The sequence below is a fragment of the Protopterus annectens genome, chromosome 2.part1 (assembly GCF_019279795.1).
Source record: "Protopterus annectens isolate FY-2018-M chromosome 2.part1, PAN1.0, whole genome shotgun sequence".
Classification (NCBI taxonomy): Eukaryota; Metazoa; Chordata; order Ceratodontiformes; family Protopteridae; genus Protopterus; species Protopterus annectens.
The window spans coordinates 265,012,551-265,036,041 of NC_056729.1; the positions used below are offsets into that span (position 1 = coordinate 265,012,551).

At 39.6% G+C, this 23,491-nt stretch overlaps 1 protein-coding gene across 1 annotated transcript in view; it reads right to left on the reverse strand.

Annotated features, from left to right (window-relative positions):
* SLC39A8 (solute carrier family 39 member 8) overlaps positions 1-23,491 on the reverse strand; it is an 895,133-nt gene that overhangs the window by 811,968 nt on the left and 59,674 nt on the right. The window lies entirely within an intron of this gene.

A 23,491-nucleotide genomic window follows, 5' to 3' on the forward strand; every position in this document is an offset into this window, starting at 1 on the left:
TTGTTCAAACAGTTAAATCCTGTAACTCTGGAGGCGATGCTCTATTTGCCAATGCCATTGGTAAGATATGGAACTCCAGTATCACCACCATTACCTCCCTACCCCACTTCAAAAAAGTCTAACCCACCATTTCCAGTCTCACTGGCTTTGCCAATGCTCATATCCGGATTAACTTCTTTCCAAAAGCTGATTTCTTTTTTCCTCTATCCAGCAATCTCCTTCTTTTGAACTCTCCGTGACCTTCTCTCACACCCCCTTAAGAATTTCTCCTTTCTTCTTTTTCTTACCTAAGACACTTCTTACACCTTTGAAAAGAGGACTACCTAGTATAAGTAAAACTACGCTGTTGTCCGTGTCTCATATTTTCTCAAGGATGTCTTGTCTATGACTGCTATTCATGAGATATTTTTTTTTTATTAATTCCATATATGATATGCCCTTTTTTCTCCAATTATGTTTGTTAATTACAATATGTATTAATATGTATCTATGTAACTTGTATGTAACGCAGCACTGTTAATGTGGAGCTTTTCTCCCCGGGCCTCCGCTGAAAATGGACATATATCCAGTCGGATCTTCCCTGTCAACAAATGTAAAATAAATAAAATAAATAAATAAAATAAATAAATAAATTTGCACATACCTCTCAACCTGTTAATGCAGGAAATCTGGACAAGGCCAAATATATTGGGGGAACATACAAACACTACTAAAAATCTCAATGTCTGTCATTTAGTGACTTCATTCCTAAATGATTTGCCAGAAAACCACGCATTTTATGAGGAACAAACCAAAAATAAGAAGCAAATATCTATTCATTCTGCAAAAATATGGACAGCTGAGAGGTATAGTTCAACTGGGGCTGTCTGAGTTTGCTGCCCTTCCCCTCTCAAAATCATGGTCGATTTGAGCCTCCCCCCTGCAACCATTCCAATGTCCCATTCCTTGGTTATTTTGCCCCATTTACCATAAACACTGTAATGTGCATGCTGCTTTGCTTCTGTGATGATTTGGATTTCATTTGAAAGTTTTATTTTGCATTTTTACAGCACAAACCCCAAGAGATATCTGCTAAACAAAGCAATGCAGTCTCACAATGAAAACAGACTTAGCATTAAAACTTCTCTGCCCTTGCAACTCACATGCATTGATAAGTACAGTTGTGTACCTACCATAAATGTAGATGTTCGAGTGTATTCACTGTTGCAGTCATTACTCTTGGGTTATCCTGCTGGCAGGCTACCTGTAATCGGCCGGAATTCCAAAGTCTAGGTCTGGCGTCAGTTGCTGTCGCCTCTTCCCTGACGTCAGTGCGCCAGGGGTATAAAAGATGCAGCCAACGCCATTTTCTTCAGTTTTTCTTGCCCCAGATGTCAGGTGCCCCCAAATTCGAAGGCTGAAAAAATATGCCAATTAAAATGCATGTACAAAATTAACATGTCCTTCCTCTATAAGCAAATACACCAAATAGGTTGTATAGGATAGAGAAGTGCAGAAAAGTCCCAGCAATGAAAAAGGGAGGTGGTGGGTGGGTAACCTGGACTGCAACAGTGAATACACTCAAACATCTACATTTATGGTAGGTACACAACTGTACTATGTTCATCGTGTTTCACTGTTGCAGTCATTACTCTTGGGTTGAATCCCAAAGCTGAGGAAGGGTGGCTGGGCTAAATGGGATTAGGAGAGGCTATGAGGCCCTGCAGAACTGCAGTGGCAAAGCCTGCTCTGGACTTAGAGTAAAGAGGTAAGTGGTTGTGCTTTGTGAAGGTGTGCACTGAACTCCAAGTTGCAGCCTCTAAGATATCTTTGGTTAGTACTCCTCAGAGGAAGGCTGCTGAAGTGGCTGCTGCTCTGGTGGAATGAGGCCTAATGCCCTTAGGCACTGATTTGCCATGTTGAAGATAGCAGAAACGGATGCAATGGCCTATCCATTTAAAAATAGTTTGTTTTGAGATAGCCTTTCTTTGTGATCCTATAGCATAGGACACTAAAAGTTGCTCAGTCTTTCTGATAGCTTTAGTTCTGTCCAAGTAGAATTGTAACTGCCTGTGTATGTCCAAAGAATGCAGAATTTTCTCACGCTTGTTCTGTGGATTAGGATAAAAGGTGGGCAAGTGAATGGTTTTGGTTGAGGGCCACACTGGACATCACCTTAGGCACAAATGTAGGGTTTGTCCTCAGAGAGACCCTGTCTGGATGAAAAATGATGAAAGGTTCCACTGCCATGAGTGCTTGTAACTCCGAGACTCACCTTGCAGAGGTTATTGCAAGCAGCAGAGCTGTTTTCCAGGATAAGAATTTTATATCTGCTGTTGATGCTGGCTTGAAAGGAGGCAGTGTGAGTTTTTCCAAAACATAATTGAGGTCCCAGGTTGGAATTGGTGCTCTCCTTGGAGCCCTAATGTTTTTGGCCCCTCTGAGGTACTGCCTTATCAAAGGCTGAGAAAATATAGGTGGTTCCATATTGTAGCTGGCTGAAATGGCAGAGGCATGAATCTTAATAGATGAGAAATAAAGGCCTTTGTTTAGCATCTCAGTTAGGTATTGTAAAATCTGAGGGATATTTGGTACACACGTGTCAATACCTTGTTCCTGGCTCCAAGCACAGAATCTCTTCCATTTTTCTGCATAAGATTTTCTGGTACTGGGTCTCCTGGCCTCCAAGATAACATCCATAACAGCTTTTGAAAGATGAGTGTTCAGAATGGCTACATTATCTGCCATGCAGCCAGATTTAAGGTCATGAGTTGGCTGTGCAAGATCTGATTGTTTTGTTGGGTCAGCAAGTGAGAAGTTTGAGGCAGTATCCTTGCTGGACCTTGAGACAAGCTCTTTAGGATTGGGTACCAGTGCTGGCGTGGCCAGTCTGGTGCAATCAGTATCATGTTTGGATTCTCTTGGCTGACCTTTAGGAGTACCCTGGGAAGGAGAGGCGGTGGGGGAAAAGTATATACTGTTAGATGTTTCCAGCTGAAGGATAGGGCGTCCACTTTCCATGCTTGCTTGTGATAAATCCTTGCGCAAAATCTCTGCAATTGGTAGTTGTGAGGGGAGGCAATTAGATCTATGTCTGGGCATCCCCATTTTCTTATTATCATGCTGAAGACTTGTGGATCCAGTTTCCATTCGTGGGGATCCATGAGGTTTCTGCTTAGTTCGTCGGCCAAAGTACTTGTTTCTCCTGGCAGGAATTGTGCTTGCAGGTGAACTTGGAATGCCAATGCTGTGTCCCATAAGGTCATTGCTTGTCTGCAGAGGGGGTAGGAATGTGTACCTCCCTGCTTGTTTATGTACCACATAACCGTAGTGTTGTCTGTCTTTATCAGTAATTGTCTGGGATGAAGTAGGTCCTTGAAAGCTGTAAGGGCATTTTGTACAGCTAGCATCTCTTTTTGATTGATGTGAAGATGCATCTGCTTTGCAGACCATGTGCCCTGAATACATTTTCCTGCCATATGGGCTCCCCAGGCATAATCTGATGCATCCATTGTCAGTGTCTGTCTGGCTGTGGGTAAACTGAATGGCAGACCCTAGTTGTGGTGACAGGCTTCTGCCCACCATCAAAACTCCTGTTGCAGGCAGGGGATGAGTGCAATCACTGTCTCCAGGCTGTGGCAATGCTGAGTCCAAACACTTTTTAGATACCATTGTAGTTTCCTCATATGTAGTCTGGCATATGGAATTAGTAGAATGCAGGATGCCATGAAACCCAAGGCCTGCAGGATTTTCCTTGCAGATAAGTGGGTTTCTGTTGCCAAATTCTTGAAGTAAGTAGTCAGTTGCTTTTGTTGGTCTGGCGTGAGATAAGCCATCTGGGCAGTTGTATTTAGGCTTGCACCCAGGAATATTATCTCTTGAGAGGGCACTAGTTTTGATTTCTTTTCATTTACTAATTGGCCTAGGGTACACAGTAATCTTTTTACAAACACCAGATGCTTTAGAAGAGTGTCTTTGTTCTCTGCTTGAATTAGGCAGTCGTCCAAGTAGGGATATATTTGAATTCCTTTTTGTCTGCAAAACGCAATTACTGGTGCCAGGCATTTTGTGAAGACCCTGGGTGCAGTAGATAAGCCAAAGGGTAGTGCAGAGAATTGGTAATGCATTGAGCCAGCTATGAATCGGAGGAATCCTCTGCAAGATTGTCTGATTGGGACATGCAGGTATGTCTCTTTTAGGTCCAAAGTTACGAGCCAAGCCTTCTTGCTTAGCATGGACAGTAGCTGCTGTAGAGTCAACATCTTGAATTTTGGAACTTCCAGAAATGTATTTAGTATAGACAGGTCCAGTACTGGTCTCCAGGTTTTGTCCTTTCTGGGTACTAGGAAAAGTCTGGAGTAAAATCCTTGCCCCTGCTCTTGTTGTGGTACTTGCTGAATGGCCCTCATGTCCATGAGGGCTGTCATTTGTTTTTGTGCCTCTGCCCATTGAATGTGTGGCAGGTCTGGCATACCTTTTGACCTTGGTAGAGTGTGGAAATGGAACCTGTAGCCTTGGGACACTATATTCAGGACCCATTTGTCTTGGGTAATCCTTTGCCAATTTGATGAAAAAAGTGCTAGTTTTCCCCCTAAGGGGGGCTTCCAAAAGAGTAGTGCTTGGATCTGGTAGAGGAAAGTCATTGGGACTGTTTCCTGTAAGGCTGTGATTTGTCTTCTCTGCTTTTGGAGGCAGGAGCACCCCATTGTTTAGGCCTGTATGAGCTTTGGGGCTGATCTCTGCCTCTGGGATACCTGTATCTGCCTCTTTGTGGTCTGTCTGACACTGGAAAGGACCAGTTTTTAGAAGGCCAGTTTCTGCTAAATCTGGGTGGCTGTACCTGTAAGAAATCCTTGACTGTCTGCATGGATTTTGCTTTATCCTCCATTTTTTTCAACACCTCTTCTGCTTTAGTACCAAAGTATCATGCTGTAATGGTGCATCTAATAATTTTGCTTTAACATGATCAGGCAGATTTTGTTCCTTTAACCAAGCATGCCTTCTAATAACAGAACCTGTAACAGCGGCCCTGCAGGAGGCCTCCAGTAAATCATAACCACATTGCAAAGTATGCTTTCCCACTTGTTCAGCTGCATGCAATAATTCCTGCAATTCCTTGTTCTCTGAACATTCAGTATTTGTCAACATTTTCTGTTTAAGCAGTGACATGAAATATTGCTGATATTTAAGCATATGAAACTGACAATTTAAGGCCCTTACAGTCAGGGTAGCAGAAGTGTATACTTTTTTTCCCCCCATCTGTCTAGAGCCCTGGAGTCCCTATCAGAAGGGACAGGGTTTTTTGCAGTGGAAGCTTTAACCCCCTTGGGACCTTGAGATATAGTTTCTGGGTCAGCAGTGGGGGTTTTATACTGGAATTTATGAGAATCCGGGACCCTGTAGTATCTGTCTGGCTTAGCAGGTGCAGGGGGAAGAGAGTCTGGGGACAGGCCGGACTCTGAGAATACATCATCCACAATGTCTAGAACAGGCGGAATAGCAAGGGGTCTGTGCTGAGGAAGTAGTAGAAAGTCTCTGAGCCTTTTCTTAGATTTAGAATAATCTTGGCTCTCCCAGTGGAAATGTTCCCTCATGGTATGCAGGGTTTCCCCAAAAGAATAATCCTCAGGAGGAGAGGCTGAAGGAATGGATTCTTCAGCATCAGAATCCTCATAGGGAAGCATGGAGTAATCTTGTTCAGAGGAGGAATCAGAGGAAATAGAAAGCTGATCAGAAGAGTCATACTCTGTCTCTTGCCTAGGCCTCTTATCAGGAGGGGGATGGGAACTCCTGATCAAAGTAATTAGGTCGTCAGCCATTTTGAGCATCTGTTTTTTAGGCATGGTAGTCCGAGTTGGAGAATGCTGTACTTGTTTCTTTGTCTTTAATGCTGCTTTAGTCTTTGTCTTTGAAGCTGAGGATGGCTTTATATAAAGTTGTGTAAGTCTGAAGACACCCTCAGAAGCCGATGCCTGCTCAGCGGCTCCGGACCCATCTGAGGGAATGATTTCCGAGTGTTCAATACCTTGAGTATTCAGAGGCCCAGTCATCTCCATGTGGGAGTCGGAAGCGGCCTGTGGCTCTGAGGTAGCAAGCGCCAGGGGCTGCAAAAGCACCTCACTGAAAACCGGCGAACCGGCGACTGGCCTAGAAGAGGCTTCGTCATCGGTTTTGGACCTCGGATGCCTATCCTTCTCCTTGTCCTTGCATTTTTTGTAAACTGCGGTTGTTGGCTGATCCAATGGCATTATATAGTTAAATCTTCGGTCAAAGTAATGAAATGCAAAATCAAACCGACGCTTGACAGTGCGTTGGTTAAATCTAGCACAAAACCGACAACTAGCAACGTTGTGATCAGGGCCTAGGCAAGGAATACAGTAAGAGTGAAAATCCTTTTGAGGTATTTTCTTCCCACAAGAAATACAATTGTTAACTTTTTCTGACATTGGTCTGGAGCAAGAAAAAAGTTTCCCCAATGGGGTACTTAGCTTTAATGAAGACTTTGGATCTGAAATTCTGATTTGAAAAATCTCAGGAGTCGGCCGACCGGCACTTACGAACTGTTTTTGCTTCTGCACCACGCGGCAGGAAAGACTGAAGAAAATGGCGTCAGCTGCATCTTTTATACCCCTGGCACACTGACGTCAGGGAAGAGGCGACAGCAACCGATGCTGGACCTAGACTTTGGAATTCCGGCCGACTACGGGTAGCCTGGCAGCAGGATAACCCAAGAGTAATGACTGCAATAGTGAAACACGATGAACATCAGCACTGAAACCCACATTCAAAGAAAATACATTTTGCCATGGCAGATAAAGATTAACTTTGAGCTGTTTTCAAATCATAGGCCCCTTTTGGGCTGTTTTCAAATCATAGGCCCCTTGAACACGAAACATACACTTGCTCTTTGATACACCTTCCCGACTGTATTAAATTGTATTCCTTGTACAATACAGTACAGTTGTTAGAGGTCATTTTAAATGTATTGTTTTGAAAATTTTTCCAGTAAACAATGAAACAAAATGCATGCACCAATGACAAAACTACCCAATTCAGAACATTTCCATCATAAAAGTCTACACAACCTTCTACAGTCCACCAGTATCAGTAAATATGCACTGAAGTAGTAAAAGTCATCTAAATAATTCCACATTAAAGAAATCTGTAACAATGAAGAGGTTGCTGCTAGCAAACAACTTTATTTGTCATTGTTTATTCATCTACAAATAAAGTGCCTGTTGCGCTTGAGGAATAAATTGCCTATGTTGCATGCATTAAAAAAATGATAAGCTAGTAATATCGCAATAGGGACTGTATGGCAAACTGATAACAGGTTCATAGTTACTACTCTAGGTATCTTCGCCAAAAAGGACTGCAGCATCCACCCCTTTACAACACAGTACAGTATCAGCAATGCATCTATCTACTGTGGGAGTAGAACACACAGCCTTCGGCATCAAAAGCAAGTACACTACCTGTTGTGCTATTAACAATGCAAGCAGACTCAGAATAAGCAGCACAAAAGTTTTGTTCCCCTGCAGCTCTCAGCTCCTTGTAAAATCTACTCGACACACAGTTCTATCTCTGAACTTTGCAGCACAAGAAATCTGGAAAAAGCCGAAATTTATTGGGGGGGGACAAAAGCCCAAAAACTAGGGACACATTTTAAACATTGCTTGTATAATGTTGGAAAGTTGCTAGAATAAAATGTTGTGTTACCACCATACATTTCACTGCCACGTCTTTAACCCAGGGGACCCTGTGCAAAATAATCAGAGAAACATACCACTATGCTAAATCAGCTGTTTTGTGAAAGAGAGGAAGACAAACTTAAATGGCTACCATTTAGTGAATTCAGTTCTCACCATAGCTGTCAACCTCTTAGCACAAAACACCTGAACACAACCCCCAAACATGTTCAGTGAATTCAGTTCTCACCATAGCTCTCAACCTCTTAGCAAAAAACATGTGGACAAAGCCAGTAATGGGGGGAATACAGCCCCCAAACATTCAATGAATTCAGTTCTCACCATAGATAGCTCTCAACCTTAGCACAAAATACCTGGACGAAGCCAATAATGGGGGAATACAATCCCAAAAATAGGGACAAATTTCAAATATCCATGTTATAAACTTAGACAACTGCTAGAATAAACAGTTTTGTGTTACCAAGTACTTTCTGAAGAATATGAAGTCTGAAATTCAAATGCCTGTTATTTTTAAACATTTAACCAGGAAACTAGTCTGACTTGGAACAAAAGACAATTTTCAGCAGAGCAGGGAGAAACTCCAGACACATCTTTGTAAGATGGGAGGACATGCAGACTCCACACAGAAGGCACCCCAGCCAAGAATTAAACCAGAGAACCTGTAGCTGTCAGGCAGCAATGCTACCAGTGCACCACTGCACTACAGACTTTGCAAGGGAAAATGTAGATACAGAAACCACAGATTTTATGAGGAACAGAACAAATATGAGGCAAAAATCTGCAAACTTTTTTAGAAATGGTGGTGGATAGGGAATTCAGGTCCTTGCCACCTGCATCCAAGGTACAGGGTTCAAGCCTGAGTATCTCTATCAACCACTATTTGTTCTCTCTAGCCACCAGTATATAGCAACTGGGGCATCACACACACACACACACACACACACACACACACACACACACACACACACACACACACACACACACACACACACACACACACACACACCTTACCTGCTGTAAAAAATGTGTCCAGCAGTATAACTCATATGTATCCAGCCAGCGACCGTTTCACAAAGCAGCAGTACAAGTCACAAACAAAACCCATGCAGCAGTGAAATCCACATGGGAGCTCACCCCTCAGTTCTCATTGGTTCTGCCTGCAGCTGAAGCAGTCTGGAGCTCCTCTGTTCTGTGCGGTCATCACCGCACAGATTCCTGGGTATCTTTTTGTCTGTATCCGGACTGCTGACAAAAGCAGTCTGAGTTCCCCAATGTGTCCGCACATGCGCAGAGGAGTTGGGACTCGTGATATATTTTTTTTCTTGTTTCACAGTTTTTTTCTTTTGTTTTTTCTAGGTGGGAGGGCTGCAGTCCTATAGTATGAGCCGCCCCTTTGTCTGTTGTGCACTGATGAAGGGATGCACTGATGAAGGCTGTTTAGCTGAAACCGGTATGCAGGAATAAAGTTTTTGAAAGCAAGTACTCTTTGGAGTTTGTGCTTTTTCACCAAAGACTGCGTGCTGGCTTCTATTGTTGGATTGTTTAGATTAAGACACCATTTTACTTTAAACAGGTTCGGGCATGCAACAGGTGGTGTTGACATTACTAACATTACAGTGCAGATGTCAGGTAAGAGTGAACATTCAAAGAAAGCTGTGTTGTAATGCTATAGTTGCTTGCACATTACATACTGGAAACTGTAGCTTGGCAAAAACAATTAAAAATAATTTTTAAATTAATACAACCAGTATGTGAGAAAAAAGTAGTTAATTCATTTATTTATACTTTTATTTCAGCTACGTCATACCTAAATTAACTGAAAGTTAAGTGGGTGGCAATTACTTCCACCTCACATCACACCCAGGGGATGCTTGCTAATGCACATCCTGGTATACTGATTGGCACACCACTATGACCCACCGCTACTGACTAACAAGCATATTCCTATTTCAATTACACACACTTAGCCAATCTGATTATGGACAGCTATTATGACAAGCAAAAGGATATAGTAATTACTGACATTTATTAAAATGTTATACAAGATAAATGTGGTGATTGTTTACATTAATATATACCAGGATGAAAACACTTTTTTATTGAATACTGTGTGTGCTGAACTGTCGTAGACCCACACACTTACTATATACAGTGTAGATTACAGACCATGCCTCTGAATCCCCTGTATTTATAGGAATTTATTTACCAGGATAGAACACTGATTAATTCTAGTCTCAGCCCAAATTTGAATTTGAAAGCAGTGACCTAACTAGTTTAATTAAAACTGCAAATATCAAACACATCATCAACTAAACTAGTATATCGAACACAGCTTGCTCTTCCCTGAGCATTTTAATACTATTCATAATGGAGTAAGTGAATCTCTTTTCTTTTGTGTATTAGTTAAACCCGATGGTAAGTGCTATGGTAATTTCTCTCAGAGGCTTCTTAGTTTAGAAAGTAGGTTTATACTGAATTTTGACACACTTGCCCCTAGGGGTTTAAATTTGGAAATGAATCTCACTTTATAATATGTTACCTTGGAAAATATCATGTTGCTTTAAATTTGTAATTTTCTAATTGATTGTTTAATTGTTGTTGTTATAAAATATGCTGCTTGTTGTCATGAATTTATTCCTATGAAGGCTTGTGTAGCCGAGGTACCAGAAGACATTAAAGTTTGCAGTTTCCTGGCTCCTGCATGTGGTTGTTTTTCTTCTTTTTTATGGGTTTTGTATACATCTTCCTTGACAGTCACTGATTTCCAGAATTACTTTTTTGTAGCATATGATGCGACAAGAATGCAGAAGGAAACTGTGTAAGGTTACACAGACAGACACAAAATCATGAGTGAACGACTGCAAAATGAGGTACAAACAAGAAGTAAAAGGTAAAACTCAAACTGTAAGAACAAAAACAAAGGCGGAAAGGTAAAACCACACAAACAATTTATTGTGAGCGCGTTCGTACAAAAATTCTTATGTACTTCTTCAGACATTATTACCCAGCTATCAATGCCTTAAAAAGACTACATAATTGAACCAATTTAAGCAATAAATTAGTCATTGACTTAATCAATCACGAACAGGACACTGTTTAAAGAAACATTCTCAAAATCCCATTCAATGCATAATAGGAAAGCCATCCAATTACAAACATAAACATTCAAATAAAACTGAGAACAACTAATAATATGTAGAAAATTCACTTCATCCCACTCTTAAAACATAAAAATAATTGTAGCTCTTTTTATGTATGTCTGTATATATATTTTCCACATATTCAAAAGCTTTTTAAAAACTTTTTTTTAAAATATATACTTTAACCATGTTTCACCTATCTAATGCCTTTAATTTTAACAGGCATTTGATGGAACATGCTTCATTTAATCCAGGATAAATATATGCATTAGTCTGCAATTGCCACATTAATTCACGTTCCTTGAGTTTAAGTTGCCATGGGCCACCTCGAAGATTTTTGCATACATGATCAACAATAAATTGGAAACTATGGGACTGAAACTCAGCTATGTGCCTAGCCAAGGCATTAGTACTGATATTCCTGGCAATATTATAAAGATGTTCATATATACATTGTTTAAATGAATGCTCAGTTTTCCCTAAATAAAAAGCTGAGCATTGACGGCAAGTAGCCAAATAAACTATGCCTTGGCTATCACAAGTAAAATGACCCTTGATGAAATATTTAGTCCCATGGATAAATACAAATGTCGCCGTCTGGACATGCTTGCAATAATTACAACGTCCACATTTGAACATTCCCTGGGCATGTCTATACGTGACCCTAGGGGCTTCAAATAACATTTTTAAATTCAGGCCACATTTGAAAGTTACCAAGGGCCTCGTCCCTAAAAGATTCATAATCATGTGATCCTCTAATATAAGGTCTCAATTATTAACCAAAATATTCCAAAAGTCACATGCCTTAGTAGAATATTGAGTTAAAAAACTAGTAGTATAATTTTGCCCTCCATTTTCATGTATATTTTGATCATTAAATAGTAAATTTGGTGAGCCTGAGGGTTCCCCTCTGGGACGTGACCTCTTGACATAATAGGTTTAAAATGCCCTACATCTCTCTTTAATTTGACCTCACCGATAAGGTGGCCAATAAGGGAAACTGGGTATCCATGGTTTATTAACATAATTTTCAAATTTTGACATTCCCTCAAAAACTCATCGTTACTAGAAGTCAATGACTAATTTACTGTTTAAATTGGTTCAATTATGTAGTCTTTTTAAGGCATTGATAAGCTGGGTAATAATGTCTGAAGAAGTACATAAGAATTTTTGTATGAAAGCGCTCACAATAAATTGTTTGTGTGGTTTTACCTTTCCGCCTTTGTTTTTGTTTTTAAGAAGTAGAAGGTGAAATACTTAAATAATGGGTGACATTCATAGACAAGTTGCCTAGTACACAAAACTGTGCAAGGCACCTTGCATACTAGGCAAGTGTGCCCGGATTTGTAGAGAGCTGACTAACCAGTAATGCAATCCTGCACTAGAGAGCTGTGAAAACTGTGGTGGGACATGTAAATGTGACAGACGGGAAGGGGTGAGGCTTAGGTTAACGAGGGTTGTAAGCAACCTGGTGTGCTGTTGAGTTAGGAAACTTTAGTACAGCATGCATAAATGTTACACTATGCTGAAGAGGGTGCAGAAAATGTCTAAACACATACTGCTAGTCAGTGATATGCAGCTATGCCTTCCAAAGGGAGAGAATCTGTGCAGGGCAAGAGAAGCAGCTCTACCCTGTGAAGACTGCCGATATATCGGAGAATACACAGTATGTTTGTATGGGTTCCATCTGAAGAGTTTGAGTTCTTGAATTAGGTGTGAGAGATTGCAATAGTGTAGTGATTAGGGAATTTGCCCTTGCCCACTGTAGTACTATCTCAGAGTTGGGATATATAATTAGTAGGGGATGTGGGGGTGCAGGGGGCTTGCTCCCTGCAAAAAAAGTAGTTTTAGTTTTGCTTTGAATCTTTGTGATTCACATTAAAAGTGGGAAAAGTTTTGAAATGATTTATTGTGGTCATTTTTTTATATCTCAAAAACCTGGCATTTTAACAGGGGTGTGTAAACTTTTTATATCCACTGTATACTTTTATATATATATATATATATATATATATATATATATATATATATATATATTTTTTTTTTTTTTTTTTTTAATATATATAATTATCTTGCACTACAGCCACTGCTGCTTTTTTGCACTACAACTTTTTCTTTAGACATCATAAGCTTTCTGCTCCTTGATGATGTCATCTCAAGATCCATGAGATGGCACAAGAAGAGAAAATATGCAAAAGTGCACAAAATGTAATAGATCAAGTACACCAACCTCACCTGTGGTTCTACAAGATGTGGCTGCTTCTTTGTTTATTTATTACTTTAAAAAGTGAGTAAAGGTCTGCATTTCCAGCAGCCATAGATGTGACACTCTACACCTGCACTGGCCAGTGCCTGTCCGGAGCTGTAGGCACCAGACTGCCACCCAAAATGCCTAATTATAATGCATCACTAGGTAGGGTGCTCTACTCAACAATGCAGAATTGTTTCAGCAGAGTGATTCATAATCATGCACATTCCTATTTAATGAGATTTTGCACTTGTTGGAAATTCTTGCATGTTCCCCGTTAATGAGATACTGCAGTTATGAAAATGTGCATGATTAAGAATTAATTACAAAGTGATGGAGTACAGGAACTCAGCTCACCTGTGTAGTCTGAGTCTATCTATATTATCTATACACCTAGGACAATCTTTGGGATTTATAAAGAACCCCACTGCTCATATTAAGGGCTGCAGCAAAAACACCCTGTCTGTTTACGCAATGCAGAGACTTCTGATTCAGAGATACAGTAGTTGCAATGAGGAAAGGAGCTCATTACCTGCCAACTTGCATGGCTCTGAATCACCTTTAACTTCCAGAAGTGATCAGCAGTTTCCTGTAGTAGTTAACATCGGCTACTGCATCATGTTAAGAAAGGCACCTCCCCAGTCACTCACATACACACTGCATACCCCATACCTGTCCCTTTTGTCAGAATCCACCCAATGTCTTCTTTTCCCTGGCCTGGTAATTCACAGATGATTACAGTTATAACTCTAAGACAGATATTCAAGTTTAAAAGTTAACATCCAACAGTAAATACATATTAGTCCAAAAGCTGTTATTTTAGTGACTTTCAAAGTTTGTATGAGGGATATTTAAAATCCATCCATGTTTGTGTCTTTGTCTTTATGTCTTGCAGTACCAGGTTGAAAGTTATGCGTAATATTTCCCATCCCTCTCCCAAGTATGTCATGAACTGCTGTAGGCATGGAATAATGTCTGACATCATCATATGTCAAAAACCTGCAGCACTAACTTACATGTTAACACAGCAGGTTAGTGCTGAGGTTTTTTGTGCCAAGGATGGAGGATTCAAGTCCTTCTCCTTTTAGTCATGATGCAGGCGACCAATGCCCTGTGCAGTAGGTGGTAGAGGTCTGAGTTGGGAACCTTTTTAGTGCTATAAAGGTATGCCACTTAGCAGTATCCCTGGTACCTAGTTATTCCCTACATCAAGTTTTCTTTTTTTTAATAAAATGCCTTCAAAGCACACTATATAGAGTATCCCTGGGCCTACTGTTCCCTTTCCAACTTACATTATAAGTGGCATTCAGACATGAATTTAAAGAGCTTTCTCTGGTAGCTAGTGGTTCTCCCACCTCCCCATTCTGTTTAAGTGCCATTCAGGCACAGGTATAGAGAGTTTTCCCTGGCAACTACTGGATCCCCCCACCCAATTTTGCACACTTTACTCATTGGCCCAGGGTTGGCTGGAAGTATGACAGACACCCTAACGTACTCATCCACATTCACACAAACTCACATAGCCCACCCCTGATTGCACTTCCAGACAAACTCATACATATGCAAATACACACACACACACACACACACACACACACACACACACACACACACACACACACCCGACTAGGGTTACCACCTGTCCCACTTTGAGAGGGACAGTCCCTCTTTGGGCAGTTGCGTCCTGACAAAAAATATTAAAAAGGTCAAATGTCCTGAGAGTGTAGGACATAATTATGTCCCATATTTTATGTAATAGTTGCATTAAATAGTTATTTCTGTATCTAAAATACCTAAATGTTACAAGAAACATAATAAGCAACTAAACTGCTACAAGAATAAGCTTTTATTTAGGAAAAAAAGTTAAGTTTTATCCTTTGTACTGACCGTGGGTATGTGTTGGCCTGTAAAATCTGATGTGTGTCCCGAAAATGTCCCACTTTGGCCATTTGAAAAGGTGGCAACCCTACACCCTACCTTACCCCCTCACTAACCCCCTACATCTACCTTCCAAGCAGACACACACTCACTCATGCTGCCCCTAAACACACACATTCATGCACACGCACCCTAACACTATTTTAAGACTAAACTCCTCAGCACTTACCTCTGCCCTGAAGGATGAACATGGCCTTTTGGCAACATTCATTACCACAAGAAGCCAAGAGCAGCTATGCTATTTTATGCAGTTGAGTGATTTCCTTGGCTGCATCAATGCCTTACTGCAGGCAGTTCTGAGGAGAACACATGGTTAATTAGCATATGCCACTCCCACACTCTGCTTCATTAGCATGCATTACTGCCAAGGAGACATTCCACTGTGGTGCTGCACATTATCATGCAAAAGCACTGTGGCAAGGCTGTCTATAAATTCAAAACAGTACCTTTTATGAATTAATGCCAATGTCTTCTTTTCTGCAGAAATGGGATTTGCATAAAGTGATTTTATGGCGCTTTGTAATGAGAAAAAAATTGCTATTTTGATTGAGTTGCCCTTTGAAGACTTTGGTTTGTTTATTATATTTCTGGTTTCTAGCTGGTTTCTTTAACCATTTGTTAGTCCTCCTGGTAGTCTTCTATAAGTTGCCACTCCTAGTATTTTTCCACTTTGCCTAGTAGGCTAGTTTTTTTTTTTTTTTTTTTTTTTTTTTTTTAACGTTCTGGTAGTTTTTAGCATACTTCTCAACCATCCCTGATTTTGACTCAAATTTTAGGTCTATTCCTCTTAAAGCTGGTGATTGTTGGAAACAAGGTTGTGAATTGCCCTTAATAATAATAGTAATTACAGTTGTAGAATTTTTGCAGTTCAGAGAATGTATTAATTCACATTCTCTCAGCAGTTGGAGTTGATATTTTGTCATCCGACTATCTTGAAGTGAGGAAAGTAAGTAATTGATCCCTATAGTGTGTGCTGTACCACTATATACCTGGCTTCTCTCCGCCTAGCAGTTCACTGCTCCCTGGACCATTATACAAACCGAACTGAATACAAACGTGTTTTCTCTGTATAAATAATGTTTTGTTTTTGCCAACTATTTTTTTTGTACTTTTGTACTTAATGTAACTGTTGAATGAAGCTGAGTGAAACTTATTACCTGACTAAGAAGTGTAGACATGTGTCATTTCTGTCAAGCACTCATTTATGAGCAATTTGAGCATGACTGATGACATATAACTTGGGATTTTTATACTCAGATTAGACGGCTTTTATTTGTGTTTTAGTTTTTTGTGGCTATTGGTCTGACATTGCACTTGAGTTGTTACCTGGGGGAAGGATTTTTTTCCTTTTTTAAAGTGACTGCACTGTTGTGGATGCGGTATTGCACAGATTAAAAGTGTTGCTTGCTGAACATTACACTAAATTAATCCAGAGCATTGACACATCCACTATAATGTCGTTCCATTATTTCTGAACCTAATTAACATTGTGTGATTAATTTGGAGGCATTTGTTATATATTTAGCAGAGCAATATGTTATTTCCTTTAATGAGAAAAGTTTCAGTGCTCGCATCCAGATTCTCCTTTATATTTTAAGGACTGAAGTAATTTCAGTATGTAGGAACCTCTCCTAACTTTCATGAATGCAATACATTTTTATTTGTTCTCATATCAACAATAATGTACAGTGGTAAGGAATGTGTTTGGGGCTATAAACAAAACATCCTATAATACTGCATTCACCTCTGAGGTGTATACAGTATATTGGTGTCATTTTACACGGTGCTGAAGTTGAATTCTTAGTTAGTTTCATTAGGCTGAAATTGTGCCACTAATGGCTGACAGTGAACACCGTCAACACCACCTCATAAAAAAACAAATATGGTACCAACAAGGATTTTGTAACAACTGGCTGAATGACAGCGAATTGAAAGACTGGGTCAGACAGGACCCTACTAATCATTTTGCAGTTATATGCACTGTTTGTTCATCAAAACTGACTAATGCAAACAAAGCTGGATTGCTTGCTCACAAAGAGAGCAAAAAAATATATGAAAAACCTTCTGACAAAAAGAGGTTTTCTGTAGACAGCAAAATTCTTCAGTAAGCCAAAAGAAGAGAGTCTGGATGACAAGGCCTCTCTTGCCGATATCTTGCTTTTAGCATTTGTGGCAGAACACAATACGCCATTTGCACAAGCAGATCATTTAATTGAGTGCTGCAAATGGATCTTCCCTGACAGCATGATAGCACAAAAGATGTCGCTTAAACGCAGTAAGACTTCATATGTCATACAATACGGTATAGCCTACCACGAACAAGGCATCATATCAATTTGCAAGAGGTAGAAATTTTCTGTCAGCATAGATGAATCAACAGATGCGTGTGTGCCACAGATGTTGGCTGTTACTGTGAGGTATTTTGACGAGCAGAAGCTTCAAGTAGTTGACTCACTTTTGGATCTTATAGAAGTTGAAGATGGAATAACTGAAGAATTGTTTAGGTCATTTAAAAAACCTTTGATGAATGATGACATACCACTGCAGAACATCATTTGGTTTGCAAGTGATAACTGTGCTACCATGATGGGTGCCATACAGTTACTTTCAGGCCAAGCTTCAAAGAGAAATTCTGGATCTGTTTGTTGTCGGCTGTGTCTGTCACTCTTTTGCAATGTGTACTAATGCAGCCACCAATAAATTGTCCTCATGGATTGAAGCACAGGTGAAGAACATTTGTTTCTACTTTTCCAGATCCAGCAAGAAGAATATGCAGTTTGAGCTAATAGAAGAATTTGTAAAAACCGAGAAGCGCCGTATTTTAAAACTTTTGTGAAACAAGATGGCTGTCACGAGGCGCAGTGATTAATTGTATAATTGAACAATGGGGTGCTTTGATGCTGTTTTTTCAATCAGAAGGTGCTACAGACAAAATAGATGGAAGCAGTCATATCTTTCAGAGAATTAATGCAGTAGGTACCAAGCACATGTTGTTGTTCATTGCCTACATTTTACAGTGGATATGAAAAGTGTACAGAGCCCTGTTAAAAATGCCTGGTTTTTGTGATATAAAAAAGAGACCACAATAAATCATTTCAAAACTTTTCCCTTCTTTAATGTGACCTATAACCTGTACAATTCAATTGAAAAATAAACATCTGTTAGGGGAAAAATATAAAAAATAAAAAATGTACAATAAGCTGGTTGCATAAGTGTGCACACCTTTAAGCTAATACTTTGTTGAGGCACCTTTTGATTTAATTACAGCATTCAGTCTTCTTGAGGAGGAGTCTATCAGCATGGCACATCTTGACTTGGCAATATTTGCCCACTCTTCCTTGCAAAAGCGCTCCAAGTCTGTCAGATTGCGAGGGCATCTCTTGTGCACAGCCCTTTTCAGGTCACCCCACAGATTTTCTATTGAACTTAGGTCTGGGCTCTGGCTGGGCCATTCCAAAACTTTAATTTTCTTCTGGTGAAGCCATTCTTTTGTTGACTTAGATGTATGTTTGGGTCATTGGTGTGTTGAAAGGTGAAATTCCTCTTCATCTTCAGCTTTCTAGCAGACACCTGAAGGTTTTGGGCCAAAAATGACTGGTATTTGGAACTGTTCATAATTCCCTCCACCTTGACTAAAGCCCATGTTCCAGCTGAAGAAAAGCAACCCCAAAGCATGATACTGCTACCATCATGCTTCACCATGAGACTGGTGTTATGTTGGTGATGCAAAGTGCTGTTTTTGCGTCAAACGTACCTTTTGGAATTGTGGCCAAAAAGTTCAACCTTGGTCTCATCAGACCATAACACATTTTCTCACATTCTTTTGGGAGACTTGAAGTATTGTTTTGCAAATTTTAGCCGGGCCTGGATGTTTTTCTGCATAAGAAAAAGCTTCAGTCTTGCAACCCTACCCCATAGTCCAGACATATGGAGAATACAGGAGATTGTTGTCATATGTTGTACACGACCAATACTTGCCAGAAATTCCTGCAGCTCCTTCAGTGTTGCTGCAGGTCTCTTGGCAGCATCCCTGACCAGTTTTCATCTTGTCTTTTCATCAGTTTTGGAGGGACGTCTAGTTCTTTGCAACGTCACTGTTGTCCCATATTTTCTCGACTTTTTGATGACTGTCTTCACTGTGTTCCATGGCATATCCAATGCTGTGGAAATTTTTTTTACCCTTCTCTTGACTGATAACTTTCAACAATGAGATTCATTTGATGCTTTGTAAGCTCTCTGCAAACCATGGCTTTTACTGTAGCAGGCAACTGAGTAAATGTCAGGAAAATCCTACTAGGACAGCTGAACTTTATTTGGGGTTAATCAGAGTCTGTTTAATTGATGGCAGGTGTGTACCCAAGAAGACTGAATGTTGTAATTAAATCAAAAGGTGCTTCAACAAAATATTAGTTTAAGGGTGTGCACACTTGAGCAATCAAAATATTAGTTTAAGGGTGTGCACACTTGAGCAATCAGCGTATTGTATATTTCTTATTTTTAATATTTTTTCCCCTAACAGATTTGTTTGTTTTTCAATTGAATTGCACAGGTTACAGGTCACATTAAAGTGGGAAAAGTGTTGAAATGATTCATTGTGGTCTCGTTTTTTTATATCACAAAAACCTGGCATTTTAATAGGGGTGTGAACACTTTTTATATCCACTGTAGCTAAAGTGAACGGTATGACCATTGAATATCAGTCTGAACACTTCAGGCTACACATGCTGTACTCAGGTATTGTGAGTGAATACTTAGTTTGCTAGACAGGACATGTTGAGTTCTCAGTCTCTTACAAACATTGATCCAAGTGACACACATCTACTAAAGCAGCTTAATGAGATCAACCTTGGAGGAAGATGTAACGCACAGTTGATCAGTCAACCTCTTGGCCATAAAGAGCTGAAGTTCCTCCAGGATACTCATGCATTTCTAAAAGAGCTATGCAGCCAAATTAGAAAGCATTTCCCTCTTTCAGAAAATGGCATCACACCACAACTGACAGTTATGGATCCAAAGATAGCTTTGAATGTGAACTGTGCTGTCAGATCATCAATCATTCCACTGGCAGTCACTTCTCCCACAGTTACAAGCGATGACAAACTTGACACATTATCTAATGAATGGAACGAACTACCATCATTTCAAAGTTTTCTGGAGCATTTAATTGAGGCAGACCTGCCGGTTTATTGGTACCATCTGAAGAAAGTTACTGATGTCAACAATAAGCCCAAGTTTCCTGTACTTGGTGAGTTTATGTATATCCTGTTGACTTTGCCACATTCATTAGCATCTTGTGAACACGTCTTCTCTCAAGTGAACATTGTGAAAAATGCTCAAACCAACAAACTTCTATCTGAAACTATAGCAAATCGGCTTCTGACTAGCCAAGCAATCAGGCAAAATGGTAATGTTTGCCATACTTGGAAATCAGGCAAAGCTTTAGCAGAAGATGTTCGTGAAGGACAGTGTCATCATAGGTGCATGAGAGTGCAATCTGAGCGCAAGGCCAACTTGTCAGATGCAACCGTTTAAAATATAAATGACACTGATCATGACTCATGAATTATACTAATGTACTTAGTTTTTTTAAAGTTATTGTGTTTTCATTACCTGTTGCACAAATATCATGAATTACATGCGAGTTGAAAGTAAAAACATACATACACTTTCCTGTTTGTCAATTCAGTTTAGAAGTTTCTTTCTGAAAAATCTAGTAGAAACTAAAAAACTTGAGTGGCAACACTATGACATATTGTTTTCCTTTTTTTTTTTTTTTTGATAGTAGCATAGAAATTTCTTGGTATGCTGCTAAAGTTTTCAAGTAACCTTAAAAATAATTTCAGTACTAAAACAGTTTTGTTTCATTGTTAATTTTTACTATCCTTTCTGCATTTCCATTGTTGGTTTTGGAGTTTACATCTGGTTGAAAATTGCAGTCTCTAAGTATTTCTTCATTTTCAGGTAGGTGTTTGGGAGGTTTTATTATTTCTAGTTTTATTTTTAGCAAAATTTGTTGGTTTTCCTTCACATGGTTATGTGTCTCTTTCATTCAGTTATTTTGGTTTTCATTGCATACCATCATGATTTAGGATAGACCTTCTTTTACTGTGAAGTGGTATGTTGAAACATTTTCATTTTTTTCTTCAAACTGGCATTATATTTCAGTTTTTTTTTCTCTCTACTGAACTGTGAACTGTCAAGCTGTTTGGCTTAATTTCTTCTGGTGTATTTCCTTTATGGCATTTTAATCTCTTTTGTCTGTCAAGCTTATTGTCTGCCTTTAGTGACATGTCTCAGATTATCTTTCAGTTGTGATAGAGAGTTTGTGTTTTATTTTTCACAGATGTAGTAATTATAGGTAAATGTTTTTGTTCAATTAATATGATTTGCACTTTCCATGGTATTTAAGAACTCCATGTGTTATTTCTGTGCACATTTACTTGTGTGTAATTCATAGGAATTTAAAGAGAGTAACTCCTGCCTCCATGACATAGAAGGAAGGAGAACTGATTGTGACCTAGGTGGCCCGATTTTGTTAAGTGGCTCAGGTGCTGACAGAGCCAGGCAGGGGTTAAAGGAGTTAGTGGCTTAAATCAGTTTACATATCCCTAGTGGGGTAAGGGACCCAAGTTCTGCTTACAGCTAGGGCATGCCCCAGTGGAGGCCAAGGAATGCTTCCATCTTCAAACAGGCTACCATTCATTTGGTAGTTGAGCAGTATGATCAAATTGGTATCATGTGTAATGGTATTCATTTTACTCAGACAGGGGTTCCCCTTCCCTGCATTTATAAAATAATCCAGCTCCTAACCACATATGTGATGCCCACCCTTAGTCATCATCCTGCTTAAAAGGGAGAGTGTCACTCCTAGAGGTCACAGGCCAACAAGGTTATTCTTGTCATAGACAGATTAGTTACCTCCTATCCTTTATGTGGCACAGTCCCTATATGTACAGTTGTGTCCTATGAAAAAAACATGGAAAATGGCCTGAGATTTTAAGATAAAAAATATTTAAGTTTCCTTTAATAATTGTATAGGCAATTTTGTATCTGGAAAAAAAAATACAATAAAGCATAAAGAATTCAAATTCTATAAGAATGAACTGTGATTTTGACAAAAAAGTGACACTTAGTCATTTGCAATGGTTATGGGAATGGTTTGTCCAGGAAAATGTCATGTTTCAAATAAAAATGCTTCGCTTTGGATTCTAAAAAGGCAGCAAACCTATGGAGAGGGGGACTGACCTGCAGGATTGGATCAAGATTCAGCCAGACCCTGATGCTGTCTGTTCGATCTGCTGCTGCAAGGTAAATATAAACTATGATTTACTTGAACTAACAGGTAGTTTAAATAGTTTTGTTTGCTTTTGTGGGTAGTAAAGTCTTTAATGGGGTGGGGTATAAGCACACAGGATAAGTGCGTAAGATGTTTGAAATGACTTGAAAACTTCAGTCAGCATTTGGGGAATTCAGGGATACCAGCTATAGTAAATACAGCTACACTGTGTGACTTCCAGCTTTATAGTTCCAGGTTTATGGATTGTAGTAGAATACTGTGTAGACAGAAATAGAGTGCTTGCATCCAGTGTTAAGTCCTGCAGCTTATTCTGTAATGTAAATCTATATTAATAATATATTGCTATATCTAGGATTCTGGGCCTTTTTTTTCATTTTTAACAAAATCCTGAGACTGTGAGGTGCCCTGAGCTGCTACAGTAATGTTGATTTGTTGACATGCTAGCAAAGTGTAGCAGTCCGCATTCATTTGAAACAGGAAATCACAAAATGGGGAAACTAGCAAGATTCAGTCACAAATGGCAGACAGAGGTTTTGATCCTTCAGTATATCTGTAGAAGGCAGCAGCTGTTATTACTGACTTTCTAAGTTTGCAGGTGGAATAAGTCAAATCCAGCCCTGATTTTGTCCCATCATTAATTTAAGCGTCTGTCTTGATTTCTTGCACTATGGGTGGAGAAATGTGCCTAATTTTCCCTGTTCCTCTCCCTTGTATGTCATTATCTATTGCAGACATTGCATAATGTCTGACATCTTGAATACATGTTAAAGTAGCTACCGTGCTAACATATTAGCTAGTAAAGTGGGTTAATGCTGGGTTCACCATGGCAAAAGTGAAAGGTTAGTACCCCTCTTTTTTTAGTTGACTTATTTTTTGTCAATGAATCCCTAATGCATAGTGTTGGAGGAGAGGTGTAATTTCCTCTGTGGGAGCTGAGAAGGTCCAGAGATGGAAACACTTTTCATGCCTTTAAGGCATGCTACTTTAATAGCACCCCTTTTGTCTAGTGGTTTTCTGCAACAGTCTCTTTTTATTTTTTAATTATGTGCCTTTAAGGCATGTTGTATAGAGTATTCCTGGTGTCTAGTGCCCCCCAACTCTTCACCATGGTGTCTAGTGTTCTCCATGATGCATGCACTTAGAGAGTTCTCCTTAGGGCATAGAGTTCCACCTCTTTCCA